The sequence below is a fragment of the Octopus bimaculoides genome, chromosome 3 (genome assembly GCF_001194135.2).
Source record: "Octopus bimaculoides isolate UCB-OBI-ISO-001 chromosome 3, ASM119413v2, whole genome shotgun sequence".
Lineage (NCBI taxonomy): Eukaryota > Metazoa > Mollusca > Cephalopoda > Octopoda > Octopodidae > Octopus > Octopus bimaculoides.
The window spans coordinates 67671168-67678183 of NC_068983.1; positions in this window are offsets into that span (position 1 = coordinate 67671168).

Consider the following 7016-nt stretch of genomic DNA (forward strand, 5'->3'; position numbering starts at 1 on the left):
ATATTACATAGAAGAATAAGAGGAATGACCAGCAAATGTGGATTCCTGAATGCTAGAAATAGATGCCGAATCATCCAACCACGAAAAAGTATGTTCTCAGTAGAAAAATCAGCGACACAACACACTGTAAATGATAATAAATTTATATATATATATATATAGAGAGAGAGGGGGGGATAGAGAGAGGGAGAGAGAGAAGGAGAGAGAGAAGGAGAGAGAGAAGGAGAGAGAGAGAGAGAGAGGGAGAGAGAGGGAGTGATAGATAGATAGATAGATAGATAGATAGATAGATAGATAGATAGATATGACAAATAGATGAGGTCTGGCTTGCATTACTCCCTACCCTCGACAACTTATAAGAAGCAAGGTCTAAGTCAGTAGGTCTAAGTCAGTAATGTTCTACCTCCATGATTTTAGTGTATAAATAACTGAAGTGTTTTATGACTCTTATATTACCTATTACTATAGCATGCTGAAGTCATGCCAGAGAAGAAAAACACACATGGGACAAGAAATTGTTACTTTTTACATTGCTGCCACCCTAGGAAATGATACAATATGAAGGTATTTCATTACTTTTAGATGGACTGTACCATATACACCTGAATATTTTGCACGAGGACATAGAGGAGTACACGTGAAAGGAAAACAGAACTATTGGTAAAAGTTTTTGATGGATTGTTCTCCTTATCATTTCTCTCTTTTCGAAAAGTTTAGATAAGGCGAGACAACTTCAGGGAATTGGACACGTAAATCAATAATGAAGATTCGAACGCCAGTATGAAGCTACAGCAAGCAGATAACACTGTTGTTCTGCATGTCACAGCGGCATCCCTAAGACTTTATCAAGAATTGAAGATTCCAACAAACAAGCAATAGCTTATCGATACAAATGTAGATATATAATCACTAATGAATTAAAGCTTTCAAACATCGAAACTACAATGACTGCGTGAAAACGAATATCAAAAACATTGCTAGAGTTGTACGAATACTGAGCAAGGGAACTTTTTCGCAACTAGAAATATCAGTCAGAATACCTCAAATTACACCCTATTGTCTTATAGAAGTAATGATATACTGAACAATATCTTAGATATACAAAGCACGAAAAGGCTACGATTAAACGGCCTTCCATCCAAGATCTGTTCAGTCAGAGTTCATCTGTACCTAGTAGCAGCAACAATAACAAACTAACGTCGAACTGCTTAACAATTAATATACGAATGAGAAACTGAAAGTCTAAGGGCAATAAGTAAACCAACACTGTCTTTCTGAACAAAAGATAGCAAAAACCATAAAACAAAAATTTAGCAAATATGATTAAATGCTGAATGACAGCTTCTAAGAATGGTGATTACATATTTCAACAAATCAAACAGTCATACCGCACTGAATTTGACTGTTTTTGAAAAGAAGGATAAATCTTAAAATCTAATATTATAGGCATATAATTACGTCTCTCTAAACTCCTGTTGAATCGGTCAGCGGTAGATCTTAAGAATTAAATACTGCACGTATAGAACAGGGCAAGAGAACCCCCATGTAAGTCACACTCTTTTGCAGTCAGTTTATAAGCGATGGTGTTTGAATGACTTTCATAATAAATCATGACACTTTGATTTTAATAGAACAACACTAGCAACAGTTATAATAACAATATTAATAGTGTTGATACCCAGTAACAGCAAACAATAGCAACTGCACAAGCTGGAACAACAACAGGCCTACAATTTAAGTTCAGTGAACTATTAAATTTCAGTAACTTCAGCATTGATCTACTTTCGTATTAGAACAAAGGGTCTACATGTTAGAAAAAGTTGAAAATAAGGAGTTTATTATGCTCTTGCATTTCGCTGGAATATAGATTATGTAACAGTAACGTGAACACGCCAAAAGATATCCTTGTGTTCTACAGAGAGAGTCACAATCCCGTTTACTTAAATGTTATTTTCATGATGGGCACTATATAGTGGGCAGCAAAGATAAAAAGATTGAACCTTACAATTTTTAGTCATGCTCTATGCCGTGTGAAGTGCAACTGTTGTCCACTTTCTGTTTTATACGAAACTAATTTGGCCGAAAATCTTACACGAGTTAATATGAATTCTTTTGAAAACTTTGCCATGAAAAAGACCCAACTACAAAATATTTAACTGATTGATTTTTTTTACCATCTTCCTTCCTCTTTCTCTCTTTCGTTTTATTATATTTTAGATATTATAATACCAGATAATATACAACCAATTCAAGCAGACGATGCATTTATATTGTTTCACCAAGAAAAATCTAGCAGACGATACACAAGTTATAAATACTTCGTCATTGCTATTATTTTTGTCTCAGTTATTATTCTCCCCAATTTCTCGCTCTCTCCCTCTCTCTCTCAATATCTCTCTCTGTCCTTTACTCTCTCTTCTTCTCTTTCTCTCTCTCCCATTCTTCTCTCTCTCTCTCTCTCTCACACACACACATACACACATACACACACTTTCTCACTTTTATTTTGTTTAATTCTTAATGGCGCAATCTAATACAATGTTCTTACTTCCTATTATTCCTTTTCACGTCTTTGTTAGTTTCATTTTTTTTCCTTTTCTACTTCGGTGAGGTGTTTTAGCAGTGTTTGTTTCTTTTTGTTAATGAATTCCTCAACGTAAATATATCGATTGAAGCGAAGCATCATTCTTTTAAGGAGACTGAATGTCTGAAAAGAACTTATTACTTCAGAAATCGCTCTATTTTTCCTGTTAGTTATGTGAATGTTTTGTGAGTCATCCTTGCTTGTTTTATTGGTTTGTCTGTTTGGTGGTAGAAATGGTAATGATGGTGGCATGGAAGATGAGGTGATGGGGATGATGTTGATGAAGGTGACGTCGATAGTTATGGGGATAAAGAAAAACTGTGGTGTCATGGTGGTGAAGCTGTCGGTGATGATTGTGTGATGGTGATAATGGTAGTGACTATTTGTCTTGATGTATAAAATATGTCAGTGGTAATCATGAAGATGATGATGTTTCCTTGCTGCATCATGAATGTGACATGGTGGTGTTTAGTAGTGGTAGGAATTTGACTTTTAGTGTGGTCATTATGGTATTGGTAGTATCTTTCCTTAGATAATGGCGGTGGCTGTTTTGTCATTAGTGGGGATGGTGAGAACCTAAGTATAGTTTCTGTAGATGTACTATTTTTGCCATGGAGGTAGTTGTGATGATGGTAGTGGGGTGGTTGGTAGTGGTGATGGAGGTGGTAGTGGTAGTGGTGGTGGTAGCAGTAGTGGTGGTGGTGGTAGTAGTTGTGCACCTTTGGTGTGTTGCTGATAGTGATTATAATAGACGATTTAGGGCGTCTTTGTGAGGCGGGAGTGATATCTTTAATGCAGATGATACAGGTGTGTCTTTTGAGTGATGCTTGAAGTAGTTGTATTTCCTTGGTGTTGTTGTTATCTAGTCCTAATATAGGAAGCCTAGTCAACTACTTCCTGAGTACAGTGCACCGGAGCCCGCATCATTTAATGTTGCGTAATGGAACCATATGATTTGAGGAAGATTTGACGCCTTTTTCTAATAGGCTGAATGACCACCTATAGGATCTCTCACTAGTTGGACAAATACTATGTTTAGTAGTAGTAGTAGTAGTAGTAGTAGTAGTAGTAGTAGTAGTAGCAGCAGCAGCAGCAGCAGCAGCAGCAGCAGCAGTAGCAGCAGCAGCAGCAGCAGTAGTAGTAGTAGTAGTAGTAGTAGTAGTAGTAGTAGTAGTAGTAGTAGTATCTTTATTGTGGCTACGAAAATTAGGATTTGTCTTTGGTTTGGTGAAGTTAATATCATGTAGGTTGTTAGTAGCGATGGTGGTTGGTTGTAAGTTACTTTGGAGGTGGTGGTGATGATGATGGTAATCTTGATCGTGGTTTCCAAACCAGTGATGGTAGTTCTAGTTGTATCAGTAGTAGGGGGCAGGGGGTGATGGAGAAAGTGAAGTTGGACGTGCGGTGTTGGTGGTGAAGATACTGGTGGGGACATTTGCGGTGACGGATGGTGGGGTTCTAGTGAAGGTGGTGATTATGGTTTTGGTGGTTATCCAAGGTTTATTGACGTTGATGTTAGTTTCATTTGTCAGATCTTGAGCCAGTGGTGGCTCCTAATTTATTTCGTTGTTGTGGCTGAAGTGCATGTGACTGTGACAGTTGTAATAATGTTTTATCTATATATGTGTGTGTGCGCACGCGCGGACATGTAGCATGTACGTGAGTGTATATATATATATATATATATATATATATATATATATATATATATATATATACACACACATACATATACATTATAGATAGATAGATAGATAGATAGATAGATGATGTATATACGTAAATGTATATACATAAATAAACACACACACACACACACACACACACACACACACACATATATATATATATATATATATATATATACAGGGTGCGTAAGATATTTGAGGAAAGATATATGTTTATAAAGCAACAGATATATAATAACATAACTTTATTTGTCAAAAAATTATATGAGGATAAAAATAAATCTTTTTTATAATGTTATACAATAAAGCCACCTTCAGCTTCAACAGCTGCTTCTATATGAGATATAAATCATCTACATGATCGAATCAAGTGGTCCTCGTTCATTTTGGATATTACTCTTACTATGGCAGCTTTCAAAGAATCTTTGGTGTTATGGGTGTGTTTATTGACCTCTCTCTCAACAACGCTCCACATGTAATAGTCCAATGGATTGAGATCTGGGGAATTAGAAGACCAAATGTTAGAAGTTAAGTGATCATGAACATTTTCAGCCATCCATTCCTGTGATACTAGAGCCATGTGTGATAGTGCAGAGTATTACTGAAACAAATATGTCCTTCCAATGCATGCACTATCTATCCAGGGCTTAACAATTATTTCCAGGACCTCAATGTAGACGGCAGAGTTAACTTTAAGGCTTTGTGGAAAGAAGTAAGGAGGCATCACATGTCCTTCATTGCTGAAAACCTCTAAAACAATTGCAAGAAATTGTGTATGCGTAACACCTGGAACTTCAGAAGAGTCTGCACATAACCATCTGTCATTTCTTCTGTTAACTTTTTGATCTTGGTTGAAGTTTTTCTCGTTTGAGAAAAACCGAATCAAATCTTCTTCTGCTGGATATTTCAGTTTGTTTAAGAGCCTTTTAGATCTGATGTAGTAATTTTCTTTTGCCTTTTCTGACAAATTGACCTTTTCTCATCTTACATCTGATGTCTTCGTGGACATCATTTCTGACCGTTCCTTCTGACACAAGGAGACCTTTTGCAATTGACCTCATGGACTTTCTGGGATTGTAATCAATGATATGTTGAACTTGCTGGATAGATTCAGGTGTTCTAATGACTTCTGAGTGTTTAGAAAGCTTTTTATGCTCTGATACCGGTGATACGTTTCCATCTTCAGTCTCTAGCTCCTTACAAACTTTGTAGATGAAAGATCTGGCAACTTTTAAAATTCGAGATATTTCTAAATCGCTATGCTTAGCCTTTATAACTACGATGACAGCATGCCTCTTCATTTCTTGAGTAAGCTGAGGGTCTGCCATTATTACTTACTGAAACAAAGATTATACAGAGTTAGCAAAACATGCAGCAATGACCCAAAAAGGAATGTCCTCAAATAACTTACGCACCCTGTATATATATATATATATATGGAAAAGTTTATATCTTCCTCTGCGGGATACGAACGTTGCATCAGCTGTAAACCGTATTAGGTGGGCTAAACACCACACACACGCACACACACAAGGTGTTCATAAAACCACTGAAATTTCGAAACACCAGCAGCCATACTAAATGAAAATACGCTAAATCTAGTGCTGAAGTATTGTATTCATTAACTTGTTAAGAAGGGTTGTTGTTTTTCTAAGAAACTAAGAAAAAGTTCTAAAATGTTTGGAGCGGTCGTTATTTTTAGAATATGAGGTAATACACTACAAACTTTTTGTCATAACTGTTGCTATGTTTCTGTTTGTTAATATCATACGAATCATGTTCGTAAATTTTTGGATGAGTTGTTATTTTTAGAATATGATGCGATGTACTATAAACTTTCGTCATAGGTGTTGGTATATAAAGAAAGTTTTATTTTAGTACTTTTCAGATGTAACCACTTACTCTTGGACATATAACATAACCACATTCTAAGTATAAGAAAACCACCAAAATTCATTTATTTTTTTTTCTAAAATCCGTCACCAAAAGACATACAAAAAAAGAGACGTTAACGCAAAAATTAAGATACACCCATTCTATAAAGCTATGAACTGTATTCCTTCCTTCTTTTGAAAGCAATAGAGAAAATCCTAACACAGAGCGCCTCGAGCCCCGAAGAAATCACAAACGTATATTTATAATTTGTACCTGAAGGAATTATTGCACTCACTAACATTTTAATCTATTCATTCTAATACCATCAGATCACTAGAATTTCAGAAACAGGGCAATTTCCAAGTGAAACGACATCACACAAATATAATAACCTTTCATGAACACCATACAAAGACCCTTCAAATACCTTTGTTTAATGTTACCAACACACTCATTCACCTTCCTATCTAACAACGTGGATGTAGTCGACTACATTCACACGCTATCTCATTTGATTCAATGAAGAAATCTCTGGATGTTTTGAGACTGAACTGGAGCTACATAAACTGCACTACTGGCAAAAATTACACAAACAATTCATGGTGACTTTAATACACCTCTGTTGAAACTACTATGATCAACATTTTAAATTCATTTCCCGCTAGGCACGTATGAACGGAATATTCAGCCCCTTCTTAACAAATAACAAAATGTCTGTTGACGAGCTCGTACCTCGCAGATTATTAACCCTACGTAGAGCAAAATAGCAAATTTACAACTTACGATCCCCGAACAACGTATCACAAGCATTTGATTGTTTACTCTCTCTCTCTCTCTCTCTCTCTCTCTCTCTCTCTCTCTCTCTCTCT